The sequence below is a fragment of the Calidris pugnax genome, unplaced genomic scaffold (assembly GCF_001431845.1).
Source record: "Calidris pugnax isolate Ruff unplaced genomic scaffold, ASM143184v1 scaffold214, whole genome shotgun sequence".
Classification (NCBI taxonomy): Eukaryota; Metazoa; Chordata; class Aves; order Charadriiformes; family Scolopacidae; genus Calidris; species Calidris pugnax.
The window spans coordinates 44,128-63,560 of NW_015090972.1; the positions used below are offsets into that span (position 1 = coordinate 44,128).

The window sequence follows — 19,433 nt, forward strand, 5'->3', positions numbered from 1 at the left end:
CCAACAGATACCAGAAGAAGTTTCAAAATTAAGACCTTCAGGACTGTGTTGGGAAATCAAACCTCTCCAAGGAACTGGCAAACATCACGGATACAGCGACTGATGCTGCCGCAGACCCGTCCGACGGAGGGTCTGTCCTCCCCAGTTAAACCCATTTCATATATTTCATATATTTCATATATCTCTGTGAAATATTTGCCACGTTCTCCGTGTTTTTTAACAAGTGCATTATGTGGAAGGGGACATCTTTGCAGGTGGAAGTTGCTCTTCAAACCATGTGCAATATAACGAGACTGAACAAAGCCAGGGAGGAGGAGGAGGGGAGGTGGAAAGCATTTGGACATTTATTTCAGTCTTTTTTTTTTTTTCTGTATTTAAAAAAAAATATCTCTTGAAAGATTAAGCAACCAGAAAGGAAACGTTAACCAGAGCTGCTAATAAGCTGTCCAAAACAAGTGTTTTGCTCGGGGTGGGAGGGAGATGGGGGAAATTTGGTTGCTCTTGCTGTTCCCTGTCGAAGGACACGGGCTGTTTTTGGCGTTGGGTTGTGAATAATTTCTGTTCCCTTTTTCTGGCTTTCCTGTAAATGCTCTTTCTAAGTAGGGATGTGCTGCACCAAAGGCTGTGATTTATTTTAAGTCCTTATCAAGAAAGTAACGTCTCTGCCGATGCTGAGGGAAACGGTGTCCGACGGACAACAAGTTGTGCCTTGCTTTCAGGATCACTCCATGAAAAACTAAGGAAAAAAAAAATAAATCAAATTTCCAGGGGTGGAAAAGGTGTAAAAACCCAATCCTGGTGGGTCGTGCCCCTGCTTCATCTCACAAGAGCCTGCACACCCTTCTCTGCTGTTCCACGGTACTTCAGCCCCGAGGGAATATTACAGTATTTTGTGGCTAATACTGTAATCACTGGGAAGTTCCATCCCTCCTTTGCCCGTTGCTGTTGCATTTTGGAGGCTGGTTGGTTTCTCTGTGACTATGGGTTGCCCTTGCTGGGCTACGAAGCTGGTAAAGTTGGGCTTTCTATAACCTCTCTGCATTTCCTGGGACCGCGGGGGTAAATATTAGCCCCGTGCAATGGGATACATGCTCTGCAAATGGTCTGCAAAGGGATAAATGGTCTACAAAAGTATAAATGGTCTTGCAAACAGCAAAGTATCGATGGTGTCTCCTCCTTCTGGCTTCCCTCTCCCTCTCTCCAGCCTCATCCATCTCGGCCTCCTGCCTCCATCCTGGCTTGGAGACTAAAACCCACCCGGGACATATTCCCTTGGAGGAACCAAGCGATATTCATGACAGCGTTGGATTCCTGGGGGGAAATGATGTGGGTGGGACTGAGGAGAACACAGGAACCTCTGTGTCTGCATTGCAATAATTCACCAAGGATGGTTCGGGGGGATATTAACTTGGACTGGACCAAGCAAAAGGATCTGGAGCTCATTCCCAAGCCCAGGATGCTCACGGGGACGTAAGGAGACAAAATTTTTAGGTGTGTGAAGCAGACTCTTGAATTCATGCCCTGATTGCTTTGGGTCCATGTCCAAGGACAAATCCCCACTGGGTGCCTGGAAAGTGGAGCCAGGACCACTCAGCCTGGAGGGCAGCACCAAAACTGGGATCCTTCACCAAGCAGAGCTTTTAACCTGCATTTCAAAGCAAAACCCGGGCAGGAGATGGGGAACATCCACAGGAGACACACATGGGACGCTTCAAGGCACCACCCAAGTGAGGATGTGCTTAAAAATAAATGTCCTACCTGGAAGGAAGGCTCTGAAATGGGAAAGCTCAGGAGAATATTGGAGGCAAAAGAACATGGCTGCACCATGCATCTCTCCTCGATGAAGAGCTTTGAAGACGAATGAAACCCAAGTGGGTTTTTGAGCCATTGTTCGGGGCTGGGATGACTCCCAACCTGTCTGTAGGTCAGCAGAAGAAATCATCCTCCTCTCTGGCTGGCTGAGCCCCACATGCAAACTTCAGCTGAAGTTGGGATTGTGAAATTCTTTTAACAGTGGGGAAATGACGTGGTTCTTAAAGGAATGCATCGACTTCGGTGAGGTTGCACTTATTTTGTTTGGTTTTTACATACGGATAATTTCTCAGCTTGAATTCCTCCTCCTGTCATGGCATCAATGGTGATGGAGACCTTGTTCATGGGAGAAGGAATTAAGATCCCAAAGGCAGAAGTCTCTGGGGCTCTGCTTAGGCTCTCCCCAGTCTCTGGGCTGGGGAGAATGGGCTGAGATGGTAAGAAAAGAAACAAAAGTGGAAAAACCCAGCCTTGGGGAACAAAGAGTAAGTGTGGATCTGGCCCTTAGTGGGACATTGCTCCTTGGGCTTGTTTGCATTTATTCCCAGCATGGTAGAAACCCTTGTGGCCATGGAGCTGTGGAGAAATAAATGAGTTTATCATCATGGATTTTGCAGGACGAGGTGCAGAGGGAGGTGGGATGGGACCAGGAATGGTAGAAGAACCTTGAGGAGCAGGTCCCTGAAGCTCATGGGGATGATGAGCTGAGGGTGCCAGGGCTGGATAAGGGGATGCCAGGGAATCACGGAGGTGAAGCCACCCCACAGTGTGAAATCAATCTGCTGTGAGAGCCGCCTGCACAAATTAAAGCTAATTGGAGCGGTGGCTCTCATTAACTTTGTGTTTGGCCATCACCGAGGGCAGCCCAGTGAAGGGGGGAGGGAGAGGGAGCTCCTCTGTGGGATCCTCCAGCAAATTGCTCTGCTGGCAAATCCCTGGGGATCTGGCAGTAACTGTGGCACCGCCGCAGCCGGAGCGGGCCGAGGAGGGGCTGGCAGAGCTTTTTTGGGTCGTGGCTGATTGTATCTTAACGTGGCCCAGCCAAAACCCACCTCCCGGGCATCCATCCCATCCCATCCCCTGCAGAGGGGAGCTGTGCCCCCCCTCATCCTGCAGCTCCCCAGCACCAAAATTAATTAATGCTCAGACCATGAAAAATATAAGACCTTAAAAAGACCCCTTAAAAAAGACAATTAAAAGTCCCCAGTGTCTGGGGAGAGAGGGCTGAGCCTGTTTCCATCACTGGGAACCCCAAATAACTGAGCTGTGGACCCTTCCCTGTTGCCGGGGACGGAGCTGCTGGCAGCCTGGGGGAGATGGGGCTGGGCTTTTTGGGGAGATCTCACCTCCAAAACCACTGAGAAGCTTCAAAATCTGTTTGTTTGCAGCCTTCCCTGCAGCGTGACGGGTTCGTAGCGTGCTCTTCAGGCTGCAAAAGAGATTGAACAAAAGCTTTCCCGGCTCTGAAATCTGGAGGGATTGACCCAGAAAGCACTTTTCTACCATGCTGGTGGTTTTGGGGTGCAAACAGCCAAAACACCCACTGGGGGTCGGATCCAGCATCCCCCCACCCCAGCCCTGAGTTGCCCATGGGGATAACATCACATTAACAGGAGGAGAATTGATTTTCTGGCTTGCAACACAGACCTGGATCTTGGGAAGCCCTGGTCCCAAAGGTGTTAAATTTAGTTTCTTTTGGAACATGATCTAGTAGCCCTTACAATGGGGGATAGAATGTATCAGTACTAAAGTTATTTTTTATTTTTCAGGGGTGTTACAGAAGAGCTTTTTTTATGGCACGTGTGTATGTAACATAATTATACCTCGTCTGTTTTCAACAGCCACTTTGTTATAAGCGTCTCTCTCTGTTACAGTTCAAAAAGCGTATTTTGACAAACAAAGGGATGGGGAAGAACCACATCCCTTTGCCCCTCGGGGCTGGTGGGTCCCGGCGGTGGGTTGGGTGGGCAAAAATGCCAACTTCCCCCCAGACCCACCCTCTGGACATCTCCCACCTGTGACAATCCTGCCAAATTCCACCCTCTTCTCGGTGTTGTACATAACCGGCGTTGACGACGTTGCTCCACGCTGTTGGGTCCCTTTCTCTGTGGTCGCTGAGCCAGCTAATTGTGAATGTGCTTTTTTTTCCAAAATAATTGAGAGTTTGATAGTCTTTAACTGTCAGTCCGGTGTATTCATCTGTGTTGCCACGACTCTGACTCTCGCCTTGTGCGTTTTAGAGATAACCATCGCATCAGGGAAGCCGTGTCGAGGCGTCGTTCAGGGTGAAGGACTGGATTTGGCAAGGGAAGACAAATTAAAAATGTATCCAGTCGATTAAAAAAAAAAAAAGAAAAAACAAACACACACACACACACACAAAAAAGGGAGCGATTTAATGATGGCTGACATCAAGAGAAGATCCAAAAAATAGCGTGCATTGATTCCCATAATCATCCCAACGCAGGCTGCTCATCTTTATTCATAGCCCTTCAAAGCTGTGCTCCGAGATGCTGAGAGCATCTCTGAGATGCCACCCGTTTGCCGTGCTCTCGAGACACCCAAAATGTCCATGTTCCTCCTCTGCCCCCAGCACAGCTGCCTCCCCCCTTCCCCCTGTTAATTTTGGGGTGCGATCAAAGGGGTGAGAGCTCTACCAGTGGGTCCAGGCTGGTGGGTAGGCAGGAAAATGAGATGTGGGGAGCTGGGCTGGTGCAGGGTGACGTCAAACCACCTGTTTTTTAAGTGCAAGATTTAAGAAGGGGGCAAAATTCGAAAGCAGAACATCTCAAAAAAGGTTGAAGGGCACTAAGGTGGGCAGAGAAGGTGGGGTGGGACGTAGCGGCGTGGCTGGAGGAGGCTTTCAGAGACAGCATCCAACAGGATGCTTTGCTTGTCCCTGCTAGATTTGGGGGAAAAAGTCAGGATTCCTGCAGTCCCGTCCTGGCCTCCAGCCTCGTCCCCCGGGGGCTGGTGAAAACCCTGCAGCAGGAACGTCTCAGAAACCAGGCTCTGAGCTCCCTGGAGGCCTCAATTACGCACACACTTGGATGTTTTCTGAGACAGATGTTCAAATGCTGTTGTTGCTACTGAATCCTTTTAAAATGCAGGAATTTGTGGGATAGTGTTTTTCTCCCCTAAAAAAGCTTTGGGGGCTGGCGTGCTCCCCGCTCTCTGGCTTTTCTTCCCGTGGCAGGGAGTCAGCTGGAACGTTGTCCCTTGGGCTGAGACGAAAGCCAAGGAGCAGCCCTGGGTGAATTAAATTACCCAGCTCTGCAATCCCCCTATTTCCATCCACCAGCCTCTGATACAGGTAAATTGTGCTTCTTTTCACCTTTTTTTTTTTCTGCCTTGTCTGAGATACCACCATCCAGGCGTCTTTAGAAGGGATGCTCTGAGATACCACTGTCACTGAGGGGTGTTTTTTGTGACACATCAGTTTTCCAGCCAGGCCAGGCCACACCAATGCTGCATTTTAAACCCATTTTAAACCCGAGGAGGATTTTGGAGCAGAACAATTTATCTGGTGACACACAAGTCATAGAAGGAGCTGGACTTGCAAGTGGGATGGTATGAAAAGGAAAGGTAGCCAGGAAAGTGTAAGCCAGTGCTTGAAATAGGGTGGTTTTAATGCAAAACGATGTGTTTGCTGCCACATCCCTCGTGCTCCTGGGAGTGTTTTGGACGTGGGACTTGGTTATTCAAATTGCTCAGGTCTTGCAGGAAAATCACCTTCAGTGCTGAAGGTCGGGGATCCCCACGGCTGAATTTAGCATTTTTCCAGAAGAACGGGCTCTTAATTCATCACCTGGGGTCCCGCTGCATCCACCATCCAGCGCAGGAGCAGCTCCTGTCTCTTCATTTCCCATCTTTTACTATGCAATTTAATTTCTCCGGGATCTTCCTGGGGCTGAGATGGCTGGATATCATTTTGACTTTGCTTTCCCTCCTTCTCCTGGGCGGCCGGGTGATGCTGAAACCTTTCCACGACTGTCTCAGCTGGAACAGGCGTCGGGCACGTTTGAGGGGTGAAATAATTGCCTTGTGAAATTCAGACTGGGAAAAATACAGCCTTCTCCGCAGGAAGGCTAAATCCTGCCTAACGAGGTGCCACAGAAACGATGCAATTTAGGAGTGGAGTTGTAAAAGGCGGTTCTCGGGAGCCGGTTTTGCCGGGGGAGCTGTGTTGCAATTGTTTAAATTTCTTCTTTTCACACCAGTCTGATGCTCAAACAAGCTGCTGCATCCCGTTGTCCTGGTGACCTCCACCGCCGCCTGGGCCTTGTGTTCAGTTACTGGTAAAAAAAAAAGTGATTTTTGATTTTTTTTTTTCATGGGTTGTGTGATTTTTTTTACCTGATGTTGAATTTATTTTTTTTTATGGTCTTTTTTTTTCTTTTCTTTTTTCATTAGAACTTGAAACTGTTATTTCATACGCAAAGTTCAATAAAATGGCTGAAACACGCAGCGAGTGGCGTTTGGAGCTGAAATGGGGACAGGGGGGGAGAGATGCTGGGGATGGGAAGGACGGTGCAAGGATGAGGTTTGAGATGCATCCTCTCATTTTTCAGGAGGAAATCACCTGAAATTTAATGCCATTCTCAGGAGGAAAAATTCACTCCAGTAGAGAAATCAAAACTTGGGGTAAAATCTGTGCATTTCCAGTGTCCCCACCAGCCACCCAGAGAGCTGTGTTCCCTTTATAGACCAAAGAAGCTCCAGGCAAATCCTTGAAATATTAATTATAAGTGTCACAAGAAGGGTTGTCACTGGTGATGCTTTGGCAAAGCGGAGGTGCTGGCTCTGGAGCTGAACCAGCGAAAGCAGCCAAATCATGTCAGAGGGGTTTTTTTTTAGTTTACCGGTTGTCTGAAAAATATTGACTAGCGAGAATGGAAAAAGAAATGAGGATTTTACAAGCCACATTTAATCATCAGCAGCTGTGAGCGGTCTCACCCCCGTGCTCCCACAGCCTCCGAGGAGAGGATTTCCAAGAGCAGCTGAAAACTGGAGACTTTGCTGGTTCCTTTTGCTTCTAAATCACCTGTTTCTGGTATTTGCAGATTTAATTTAAAAAGCAAGAGGCACATTCCTGGCTTGGGGGAAGCAGCTGGAGATGGCGGAGCGAGCGGATGTTTTTGCAAATCCCATTCCTAGGACTGAAATCCAGGGAGAAATCCCAAAGGAGGCTCCCGGTGCTGAGCTGGGGGGGCTCAGGACTGGGTGTAGAGGAGAGGCTGGAGGAGCTGGTTCCTGTGAACCTCATGAGGTTCAACCAGGCCAAGTGCAGGGTCCTGCACATGGGGCAGGACGACCCCAAGCACAAATCCAGGCTGGGGGATGAAGGGATGGAGAGCAGCCCTGAGGAGAAGGACTTTGGGGGTGTTGGTGGGTGAGAAGCTCCACACAACCCAGCAACGTGCTCTGGCAGCCCAGAAAGTCCCCCCACACCCTGGGCTGCATCCCCAGCCCCGTGGCCAGCAGGGCAAGGGGGGGATTCTGGGGCCACCAACACCAGAAGGACATGGAGCTGTTGGATGGGGCCAGAGGAGGCCACAGGAGATGCTGGGAGGGCTGGAGCCCCTCTGCTGGGAGGGGGGGCTGAGAGAGTTGGGGGGGTTCAGCCTGGAGAAGAGAAGGCTCCAGGGAGACCTTGGAGCCCCTTCCAGTCCCTCAAGGGGCTCCAGAAAAGTTGGGGAGGGACTCTGGATCAGGGAGGGGAGCCCTAGGAGGAGGGGGAAGGGTTTGACCCTGAAAGAGGGGAGATGGAGATGAAATGTGGGGAAGAACTTGTTTGGTGTGAGGGTGGTGAGAGCCTGGCCCAGGTTGCCCCGAGAAGCTGTGGCTGCCCCATCCCTGGAGGGGTTCAAGGGCAGGTTGGAGGGGGCTTGGAGCAACCTGGTGTGGTGGGAGGTGTCCCTGCCCAGGGCAGGGGGTGGCACTGGATGGGCTTTAAGGTCCCTTCTAATCCAAACCATTCTATGATCTAGAGCAGCAGCGAAGTGTTCCTGTAACCACTTTGGGCAGGATCAAAGTAGGGGAACTCTACAGTGATGGAGAACCTTGAATTCTTGAATTTTACTAAACATCTTGTTTGACCCTGTTGGCCTCAAGGAGTCTGAAAGGGTCTAATAAATTCTTAGAAAAGCAGCGTTGAGTGCTGGGACTGGGTTGTGTGGTTTCATCTCTCTTTGTTCTGTAGGTTTGCTGTGAGCTCCAGGTCTGCTGGAGAAGATGAGCCGGGTGGTGGATGACCCATGATGAGCTAAATCCCTTTGCCTCAGCTTCAGCAATTATTTCCAAATTCTCTCAGGGTGGCTGTACTGGATGGGACCAAATTAGAACCCGGTCGGTGTTGGTGGCTGGGGCAGAATTAAGGCTGGGAGGAGGGAGCCTCTGGTTTAGGGGTGCTCAGAGTCAGACCAGTGGGTTTTAGCAGCTCTTGGTGCTTCTACTTTTGCCGTGACCTTGATCTCTGTCTCAGCTGCCCTCAGGGCTGTGGTGCCTCCAGCTGCAGGTTTCCGTTGGCATGTGGTTAACTGGGGGGGTGCTTAAGCATCTGTGAAAAACAGGATGTCACAAACTTTGAGACGCAGGTAGTGGCATGAATACCATCAGCCAAAACCAGCCCTGGAGGAAGGACAGGCCCAGGGGCCACATCTGGCATGTTGTCACCTGGGTTTGCTTGAAGGACAGTAGGAGACAACTTCCAGGGTGCCACTGATGAGTGGAGGGCAATGTTCCCATACTAAACCCATCTCTGGGACCCAGGAGAACCTTGATTTGAGGTGCACACCCAGACCTCATGGGTTTTGCAGGGTTTTCAGCCCATACCCGGGGTGATAAATGCATGGAGAAGACACTGTGCTAAAGAGCTGCAGAGGGACCGGACATGGTCAGTGCCAACAGCTCATCTCCCCCAGGTTGCATTTTATAGGATCAAAGAATGGTCTGGGTCATAAAGGACCTTAAAGCCCACCCAGTGCCACCCCCTGCCCTGGGCAGGGACATCTCCCACCACACCAGGTTGCTCCAAGCCCCCTCCAACCTGCCCTTGAACCCCTCCAGGGATGGGGCAGCCACAGCTTCTCGGGGCAACCTGGGCCAGGATCTCACCACCCTCACACCAAACAAGTTCTGCCCCACATCTCATCTAAACCTCCACTCTTTTGGTTTAAAACCATTCCCCCTTGTCCTAGGGCTCCCCTCCCTGATCCAGAGTCCCTCTCCATCTCTCCTGGAGCCCCTTGAGGGACTGGAAGGGGCTCCAAGGTCTCCCCTTGGCTACCAACCTGTTGGCTTTTGGAGGGAGCACCTGAGAAGGGCACAGAGACTGCGGGATGTGGGTCAGCCTGGGGGTGGCACGGTGTGACAACAGGCTGGACGGCTCATGCTTCATCTCCAGAGGTTATGAAGGGCAGCAGGTACATGTCCCCGTGGCAGTAGCACAGCTGAGAGGGTTTGGAGCCACACAGGGAGCGAGCACTGGTGCAGCCTGGGTTTGTGATGTACAAATTCATCTCAAAATAAAGGTCTGGAGGAGCTGGGCAGCCGAAGGGCTGGTTTCTGCTGTTCTTTTGGCTGGTGTTTTGCTCACCTCCATACCCGAGCATCCCCACGTGGGGACTGTGTGGCCGCAGGCCTTCTCCAGCAGCCCAGCTCTGCCCACCAGCACCGTGTCAGCAATAAATCCTTCACTCGCTGCCTTGAAATTTGCTGCTCGGAAATTTCCCTGGGTGCCATTTCCTTCTCGCAGTGCGAAGAACTAGCGATTCATCACTCCCTGCTCACCACCTCCCCTCCCTGCAGGCTTTTAATGACCTGTGTCGCCTCCCTCTTTCCAAGCCAGAGCATCCAGCTCTTCCAACTGAGCATCCAGCTCTTCCAACTGTGACTTCTCCCGGATGCTGCAAAAGGGCTCTTCCAGGCCAGAGTCAATCTCCTGCCGGGTATTTCCCCTCTCCCCATGCCCTGCCTTGCTAAGGAGGCCTCGTATTAGACACTTCAATTCCTCTCTTCCCAACAGATGTTGGTACCCGAAAGGATCTTCCTTTCCATTCCAACCAGAGGGGCACGACATCCTTCTGCAAGGGTGGTTGGCCATCTCTCTGCCGTCGTGTTTACCCATGGGATGGCTAAGTTATCATTTCCCTCGTGGAAATCTCCTTAACTTAACACCACCCATTTGCTACTTGGAGCAACCTGGTGTGGTGGGAGGTGTCCCTGCCCAGGGCAGGGGTGGCACTGGGGGGGCTTTAAGCTCCCTTCCAACCCAAACCATCCTGTGACTCTGATTCTGTGGTGGTTGTTCCCAAGGGACCAGCCCCAGAGAGGTGGGGATTTCAGATGTTCCCAGGACCTTCCTGCAGAAGAGAACCGTTTCCTTTATACCCCAGCCATTTCCCCACCCCCAGGGGAACAAAGCACAAATTAAGGGGACTGACAGGGTCTGGACCATGCACCCGAGCAGGGACTGAAGCTGCTCTTGACCCAGCTGAGCCACAAGCCCCACGGGTGGTGCTGTGTCTCCCGTGGGTGGTGCTGTGTCTCCCATGGGTGCTCACGGCGGTTGCAGCCCCGGTGGGTGCTGCTTGTCTGAGACAGAGTGAGCTGAGAGCGAAAGGTGGGGAGGGGGAGAAGGGGAAGCCGCGGCTAAAAATAGCTATTTTTGAAAGAAACGGATGAGAACCTCTTTGAAGAAGTGAGGGGAGAGGGGGAGGGTTTCCATGGAAACGGGGAAGTCTGTCTCTTCCCAAAAGAGGGGGTGGGAGATGAAGAAATAGTAAATACGGCAGAGAGATGACGGGGAAGAGGATGCTGCGAGTCGGTGGCGTCCCCCGTGGATGGAGGGGAGGGGGCTGTGGGGTCTGAGCTCACCTGGATCCCGGGGGGAGCAGGGGGGGCTCTGACACTGCCTGCCCTCTGTAGCCTTGGGCATGTCACCTTGTGTCCTCCCCGTGTCACCTGCCTGAGTCACCGGTAAGGACAGCGAGCCCAGAGCTCCTGGGGACCACCATGTCACCACCACCACGGGGCATCTCCAGCTGCTCCTGGCAGCTGAAAACAGAGCTAAAACAATGCATTTCATCCAAACCCTTTCAGAAAATGCACAAAATCTTATTATTTTCTGCTAGGAATTTTCCACCCTGGCACTGCCATTTCATGGGGACACCCTGCAGGGAAGGGGGACACTGGGCAGCGGAGACATGGGGGGCTTGGCCGGAGGGTGAGGGAACCTGGGGGCTTATGGTGAGGTTGGGGTTGGGGATTTGGTTCATCTCCCAGTCTGGCACGAGCCACGATTCAACAAAGCCCCTGACCTGGTGTGGCCCCGCAGTTTGGCACAGCCCATGATTTGGCATGGCTCACAATCTGGCAATGCCCATGATTTGGCCTGGCCCATGGTCTGGCACAGCTCACAATCTGGCACGGCCATGGGGCTGGCACGGCCCAGTGCTTGGCCCAGCCCAGCATTTGGCCCATGGACTGGGTGCTCTGTGCCGTGCCATGCAGTGCCATCTCCTGGCTGAAGCTTCCATGGTGCCACCATGCCCACACCGCCATCGTGCCCGTGCCACCAAGCCATGGGGAAGATGTTCCTCAGACTGAACATCGCCACCACCTGCATCTCCTCCCTGCAGCATCTCTGTGGGGGAGGAGGAAGAGGCAAATCATCCTCTCAAACCACTTTTCCTCCTGGCTGGTTTGCAGTCCTGCTGCTCCCTGGGGAGGGATGAGTGTCTGGGATGATGGAAACATCTCACCCTGCTCCATGCTCCCATCTGACCTTCAGTAGCTCTTGGCCCCCCACCCAGGGGAGGAAGAGGCAAATCATCCTCTCAAACCACTTTTCCTCCTGGCTGGTTTGCAGTCCTGCTGCTCCCTGGGGAGGGATGAGTGTCTGGGATGATGGGAACATCTCACCCTGCTCCATGCTCCCATCTGACCTTCAGTAGCTCTTGGCCCCCCACCCCGCACCAGCAAATACTCAGGCTGAGACCCACGGGGTATCCTCCCAGCCTCTGTGGGGCTGCTTGTCCCATTTGTGCTGTGATGGGAGATGCTGTCACCCTGGTCACCTGCATGGGGAACCAGTCCCAGAACTGATGGCTGGAAGGGGTGGTGCCCCATCATGGCAATTCAGAGAGGACCCTGAGGTCACCTAACTGCTCCCTCAAGGCAAAGGCAGTCTGCTTCCAGGTGCTGGCCATCCCCACCAGAGTTTTTTCCATCTCCCCTTAGTCTTCTCCTCCCTAAGCTCAACAACCAGAAGGTTTGGACTTTTGGCCCTGTTTCACTTCTTGGTGAGCATCACCCCTCTGGAGGCGGAGGGATGCTCCATCCCACAGATGGGCACGGGCTGGCTCAGACCTGGGGAAAATGAATCACTGGAGAGAAAATGAGATGTTCATCATGTCTCCTCTGGCTCGAGGTCACACAAACAGCCCTGGCTGGGCAGGTTTGGTTGGTGTCACAGATGAAGACACCAAATACTCAGGCTGAGACCCACGGGGTCCAAAAATAGCCTCTGTGGGGCTGCTTGTCCCATTTGTGCTGTGATGGGAGATGCTGTCACCCTGGTCACCTGCATGGGGAACCAGTCCCAGAACTGATGGCTGGAAGGGGTGGTGCCCCATCATGGCAATTCAGAGAGGACCCTGAGGTCACCTAACTGCTCCCTCAAGGCAAAGGCAGTCTGCTTCCAGGTGCTGGCCATCCCCACCAGAGTTTTTTCCATCTCCCCTTAGTCTTCTCCTCCCTAAGCTCAACAACCAGAAGGTTTGGACTTTTGGCCCTGTTTCACTTCTTGGTGAGCATCACCCCTCTGGAGGCGGAGGGATGCTCCATCCCACAGATGGGCACGGGCTGGCTCAGACCTGGGGAAAATGAATCACTGGAGAGAAAATGAGATGTTCATCATGTCTCCTCTGGCTCGAGGTCACACAAACAGCCCTGGCTGGGCAGGTTTGGTTGGTGTCACAGATGAAGACACTTTGGGAGCCCTAAAGTGATTCTACTTCCTTGGTCCCTTTGGTATGGCCCACGGGAGGACTGGAAGGAGGAGGACTGGAGGAACATGGTTGGGTCACCTCAGCGTGGTGGCAGTGGCCCACAACCAGCCTGTGGTGACACAGGGGCTCAGCTGACCCCTTAAATAAACCCCCAGCCCTGGGGAGAGAAGGGGGAGCTTTATCCAGGGGCGATGCCGAGGCTTGTGAGCCAGAGGGATTTCTCTCCAGAGCTGAAAGCACCCGCCCCTGGCTGGAAGGAGACTATTGATTTCTTTTCCCTTTGCCAATTTGGCTTGTCCTGTCCTTTTCGTTTGTGCAAGTGAAATAAAGCGGCTTTGAGAGCCTTTTAACCAGAGTGGCTGGAGCAGCCCAAGCGGGAGGCCCCCACCCCGGCCCAGCAGCAGGTCCATTAGCTCTCCTGGCATGAAATATTCACCATCACCTCGGCAAGCTCCAAAGCCCTCAAGAACTAAAGTTCTTTCCTGTGTTTCAGTCGAGCTAAATGACTTTTATTTTCAATGAACGGTGCCCGGCTTCTCTCCAGTTCAGGCTGTTGGAGCATCTTTGGAGGCAAAGACGTTGCAACTCGGTGATCTCGACCAAATGAAAACTCAGAGCAGCACCCAAAGGAGTTATTTTTAAAATAATCAGAAATTTTATTATGGAAAATCACCTTGGAGAAATAGAGAGGGAGAATGTGTTGAACATTAACTTTGCAGACAGGCCATATTTGCAGTTTTTCCTTTGTGTGCCTTCCCAGCGGCCAGGAGATCCTCCCATGGGCCAGGAGATCCTCCCATGGGCCAGGAGATCCTCCCAGGCATTGGGACATTCTCCCATAGACCCAGAGGTCCTCCCATGCGGACCAGGAGATCTTCCCATGGGCCAGGAGATCCTCCCATGGGTCAGGAAATCCTCCCAGGCATTGGGAGATTCTCCCATAGACCCAGAGGTCCTCCCATGGAGCAGGAGATCCTCCCACGGACCAGATCCTCCTAGTGACCTGGAGATTCTTCCGTGGACCAGGAGATTCTCCCATGGACCGGGAGATTCTCCCATGACCAGGAGATCCTCCCAGGGACCTGGAGATCCTCCCAGGGACCAGGAGATCCTCCCAGGTCGTTTTCTCCTCTGCTCCTCCTCCCCCGCATAACCTTGGGCAAACCCCTGATCTTCCCCCGTCTTCCCAGACAGGAGGAGCTGCTCTGACCCATCTCACCACGATATTTTGGGATCCACCAGCAGCACCTGCTGTGGAAGAGCAAAGTCTGCTCCGCGGGTCCGTGTCACTATGTTCCCTGGCTGCCTTCCCTTTTAGATGCTGTGCCACCACATCGGGGTCACCCATGTCTCTCGGCGTCCCTTCTTCTTGCCACCACGCGCCGAGGTGTGGGTGCCGGGGTGCTGGGGGACAGGAGCTCTCTCCTCTGACGCAGGCAGCGGTGGGAGGTCGGATGCTTTCCCCGAAGGGTGACTCACAGCCCTGGGGAACCCACTTAGAGCTTTCACAGCTCCCAAAATGACACGGGGCCCAGTTATGTCAACCCCTTTGGCTGGAAAGCGATGGCTCAGATGGAGATGGGGACTCAGAACCCCACCTTGTCCAACCCTGCTCTGCTCAGCACCTTGGTCAAGCCTTGGTCAAGCTCAGCTCTTCCTCCTGGCATGTGTCCTCTCCAGCCCTCAAACTCCTTCTGGCTTTGCAGGAGGTGGCATGGGGTCCCCAGGAGGGACACTACGGGGAGAAGCCACCATCAGGACGTGTGAAGGTGGTGGGACATGGTCTGTCCTCTCTGGAGAGCTTCTCCCAGCCCTCCCCAGGAGGGAGTGAGGGAGCAGCTGGGCTTATGGCAGCACAGGGAAACGTGGGTGCCTGGGACGTCGCTGTGGTGTGGGGCTGGGTGTGGGTCGTGCTTTGCAACGTGACTCTAGGGCTTGAGCTCTGCTGTTCTGGATGAGGCCATTCCTGGGGACACCCTGTGGGTTTCATCCATGCCCCCATCATGGAGCATCTTCTAAACTCTCCACCAGTATACTGGGGGGGATGGGAGGGGGGAAAAGGGGAAAAAACACATTTTTGCCTTTTGTTTGTAAGGTGTAGGCTGGCTGGAAGCCTGTGAAGGTCTGAACAGCCTTTGGGGGCTTCCCAGGAAATAAAGGCAGGAAAGCAAGGGGAGCTCCTCTGCTTCCTGATGGGACCTGGGCACCAGATCTCCTGGTCCCTGGGACACCCTGACACCAAGTGACTTTCCCAGGGGCCACACACACGCTGGGGTACGACTTCCAGTTTGGATGCCTACGAAGTCCACGTGGATAAGAGAAATATTCCGGAAAGGACTTAATTTTTTAACTATAATAATCGATGTGAAGACACGGGCTGGGGAAACCCCTGTAAAACAGACAAGTGGGTGCAGAGCATCAGCTCGTCTCCGGCTCTGAAAGGCTGGGTTCGACGGGAGCTGTCAGTGTGGCGGGGGGGGAGGGAGGGTGCAGACACACAGGCTGGGATAATAGCTCCACAATTAGGAGAGTAAATCAGGAGAGCGTCACTCAATTCAGAGAAATTCCCCCGGTTTGCTGGAGACACAGGATTTTGGCTCCTGGTAAGGAGCTGGTGCTGTTTATATGACAAATCCCCCCCCCAGGTTTTGTAAAACCTTCGCAAGGCGGCAGCAGGAATAAGGTTAGAAATTCCATTGGGCTGGAATTGTTCTCTGCCCGGCCTCAGTTTCTGCATATTGCATAAGGATTAGCCTCGGGCAAATCATTTTTTGGATTCAGCCTACCCTGCGATGGCAGATCTGCCTTCAGAAAAGGCTAAAATGATGCAGAAAACATTAAAAAATCCCCTCCTCCAGAGTAGCCTCCTGCCCAGTTGGATGCGTGCAGCAGGAAAACCCCCACCTCCAAGGGCTGTTTGTGGCAGGGAGCGAAGGATTCCCAACTTTCATTCATTTTCAATATTGGAATCTGGCTGGGGTTTGGGGAAATAAGTTCTCATTTCAAGATGAAGAGGGGTGTTGGGAGGAGAGGGGTGGGCGATGGCATCCCCCTCACTGCCCCATTTAGGTCCTGGCACCTCAGGGACCTAAAATAATACATTCTGGCCCTACTGTGTCCCCCACACCCCCTGGCTGGGTTAGTGCTTAGCACTGATTTTCTTGGCTGTTCAGGGTGGTCCATGCCCTCCCATCCCACCTCAGGCTGTTGTCCCTGTGGTGATGGCCACCAGCCTGGGCAGCCCCTTGCAAATTTGACCGTGGCACATGGGAACAGAAATATTTCCACCACCTCCTCCAGGGCCCGTGTCTGGTGGGTGGCAGGAGCCCTACAGGACTTGTTGCTGCCCCGATGCTCTCCTTGAGAGATCCAAGCAGAGGCATCTCCCTCCTGCCCTGTTGCAGGGGTCGATCCATCGATCTTAATGCCAAGTTTGGAGGAGCTTTGTCCACCTCCCTCCTTTGGGGGTGGGAGATGCCTCCTTGTGATGGGAGGTCTGTGAGTCAACGTGATATAAAATTATTCCTTTATACCTCCTCACCCCAGCCAGGAGCAGGACGGTGTGGTCCCTGCAAGTCCGATCCTGCCCCCATCTCCTTCCCCAAACCTGTGCAGAGCTGGTGGTTCTCCACCCCCCAAAAAGACCTCCCCGAGCAGATCCAGGCTATTAGGGAGAAAATGGTATGGATGGGAGCCGCACGGCAAAGCAGCATCACGTATCCAGGGATATGATTATTTCCCAGTGGTTGAAATCTAGGTCTCTTGCTTGGGAGGAGGGAGGCAGGAAGGGGAAGGGGGTGGTGGTGGTGATGGTGATGGTGGTGGGGGGAAGATGCTCATATTAATCTTATGAATATTCATGGAGAAGCTCTGCTGCCATCGGAGGTTGACTCCAGGGGTTGGAGTTTTTGGGGGGCCGGAGGTGAGAGGTGCCGGTGCCGGGCGCGGAGCCGAGCGGCTGCTTGTGCATTCGCCGCATGCCTGACTGCAGAGCCAATTGTAAGTTGGTGCCTTTTTCTCTTCCCCCCCCACCCCCCCAAATCCCTCCCTCCCCTTTTCTTTGCATCCTTTCCTTCATCCCCCCCTCCTCTTCCCCGCCCGCTGCCCTGCTTAAACACAGCCTGCCCATAAACTGTGCAAATGGAGGGATTTGTATTTCAGTCGAGGAGACGCGACCTTGTCCTCGACGTCTCACCCCTCCGAAATCCCGGCATGGCTCCTGCCTGCAGTCATCTCTGCGGGGAGGGGGGGGAGAAAAATGAGGGGTCTTTGGGCAAATCTTCACCTCCTCCACGCTCCCAGCCCCCAAATTTGCATGAATTAACCCCAAAGATGCTTGAGAGGAGGAGGAGGACGGGTATATTTGCTAGGAAAGCGTGCGATGGGGAGAAAGTCAGGGAAACTGAGGGCTGGGATGCGTGATGGCAACTCAGATGATGCCATAACCATCTCCGATCAGCACCAAAAATTTGGGCTCAGACTCGGAGGGTGAAGCCTGGACCTCGTGCCAAATAAACATCAACACGTTAAGAAATAAATAATAAGCAAATCTCTGCGCTGTTAAAGAAACCAGAGAGGGTGTTTGGGAAGGGAGAAAAGGGAGGAGAGAGTTTCCAAGCAGGGCGAAAAGCAGAATTTAGAAATAAAAAGCAATTCAAGGTTGGTTGTTTTTGTTTTTTTTTTGGTGAAATGGGGGTTTGTGGCTGCCGGGTGTTTTTTGCGGCGGCAGGAGGATGGTGTTTGCGGTGTTTTTGCGTGATGCTCGGGGGAGCCAGGGAAGGTCAAATCCAGCCAAACTCCTGAGCGAGTCGCTGGGGAGCCGGTGGTGGGTATTAATCTTATGAATATTCATGGAGAAGCTCTGCTGCCATCGGAGGTTGACTCCAGGGGTTGGAGTTTTTGGGGGGCCGGAGGTGAGAGGTGCCGGTGCCGGGCGCGGAGCCGAGCGGCTGCTTGTGCATTCGCCGCATGCCTGACTGCAGAGCCAATTGTAAGTTGGTGCCTTTTTCTCTTCCCCCCCCACCCCCCCAAATCCCTCCCTCCCCTTTTCTTTGCATCCTTTCCTTCATCCCCCCCTCCTCTTCCCCGCCCGCTGCCCTGCTTAAACACAGCCTGCCCATAAACTGTGCAAATGGAGGGATTTGTATTTCAGTCGAGGAGACGCGACCTTGTCCTCGACGTCTCACCCCTCCGAAATCCCGGCATGGCTCCTGCCTGCAGTCATCTCTGCGGGGAGGGGGGGGAGAAAAATGAGGGGTCTTTGGGCAAATCTTCACCTCCTCCACGCTCCCAGCCCCCAAATTTGCATGAATTAACCCCAAAGATGCTTGAGAGGAGGAGGAGGACGGGTATATTTGCTAGGAAAGCATGCGATGGGGAGAAAGTCAGGGAAACTGAGGGCTGGGATGCGTGATGGCAACTCAGATGATGCCATAACCATCTCCGATCAGCACCAAAAATTTGGGCTCAGACTCGGAGGGTGAAAGCCTGGACCTCGTGCCAAATAAACATCAACACGTTAAGAAATAAATAATAAGCAAATCTCTGCGCTGTTAAAGAAACCAGAGAGGGTGTTTGGGAAGGGAGAAAAGGGAGGAGAGAGTTTCCAAGCAGGGCGAAAAGCAGAATTTAGAAATAAAAAGCAATTCAAGGTTGGTTGTTTTTGTTTTTTTTTTGGTGAAATGGGGGTTTGTGGCTGCCGGGTGTTTTTTGCGGCGGCAGGAGGATGGTGTTTGTGGTGTTTTTGCGTGATGCTCGGGGGAGCCAGGGAAGGTCAAATCCAGCCAAACTCCTGAGCGAGTCGCTGGGGAGCCGGTGGTGGGGAGAAAATGCAGGAAAAAGGAGAAAAACTGGGACAAATGCAACCTCCTGTGCTCCGGGCCTGGCAGAAAAGGGTTAAGCCAAGCGGTTGAATGCTGCAAGCCTTGTCAGGGTTGTACTATTTTTTCTAGTGCAGAAGGAGAAGGGAGAGGAGGGTCGCAGGGAAAAGGGAAATTTCCCAGAAAAGAGGGATCTGCGGCGATATCTGCACCCGGGGTGATGAGGAGAAGAACCAACGGGCACAAATGGCCCCGAGGAGGCTGAAATCTTTGCCGAGGAGATCGGGACCGCGGGGTTATTTTCCACCTGCCTCCCCTACCCGGTTCTGTAATCCTGGCTCAAAGTAGACAAGTGGAGTTGGAGCTGAAGAAGGGAGGTTAGAGGGTTGGGGTTTTTATTTTTATTTTATTTTATTTTTCTCGTTGGGAGGGAGAAAAAAAACAATAAAATGAAGAAAAAATGAGAGGTTGGTTGGACCTCTCTCCGGGTTGAGCATCTCCCCGGTGTCAGGCAAGTGCGGGATGACCTAAAGGAGCGCTCGTTAGGAGCAGGGATGCTGATGACCCGGCACCCATCGGGGACCAGACCCTCAACATCCCCGTGAGAAATTTTGCCCACGGGAGTCCAATTCCCACGTGGGGAGGGGGTGTGGGGTATGTGGGGTGGATGGGGAGTGTGGATTTTTGGAGGATGAGGAGGGTGGATGCGGGTCGCGTGGATCCTGCGGTCGGGACCGTGATGCTCGGGGCTCCTCGGAGCCATCCTGGTGGGGGGGCAGGTGGACTTGGG

General features: G+C 53.0%; 1 protein-coding gene across 4 annotated transcripts in view; it reads left to right on the forward strand.

Moving 5' to 3' along the window:
* Positions 1-17,695: 17,695 nt before the first annotated feature.
* The window catches only part of KCNA2 (potassium channel, voltage gated shaker related subfamily A, member 2), an 11,185-nt gene continuing 9,447 nt past the window's right edge, over positions 17,696-19,433 (forward strand). For 2 of the 4 annotated variants that reach the window (XM_014952911.1, XM_014952912.1), the window contains exon 1: positions 18,719-19,020. The gene's annotated coding sequence lies outside the window, so the exon portion shown is untranslated. The other 2 variants (XM_014952914.1, XM_014952913.1) reach the window with 2 other exon arrangements.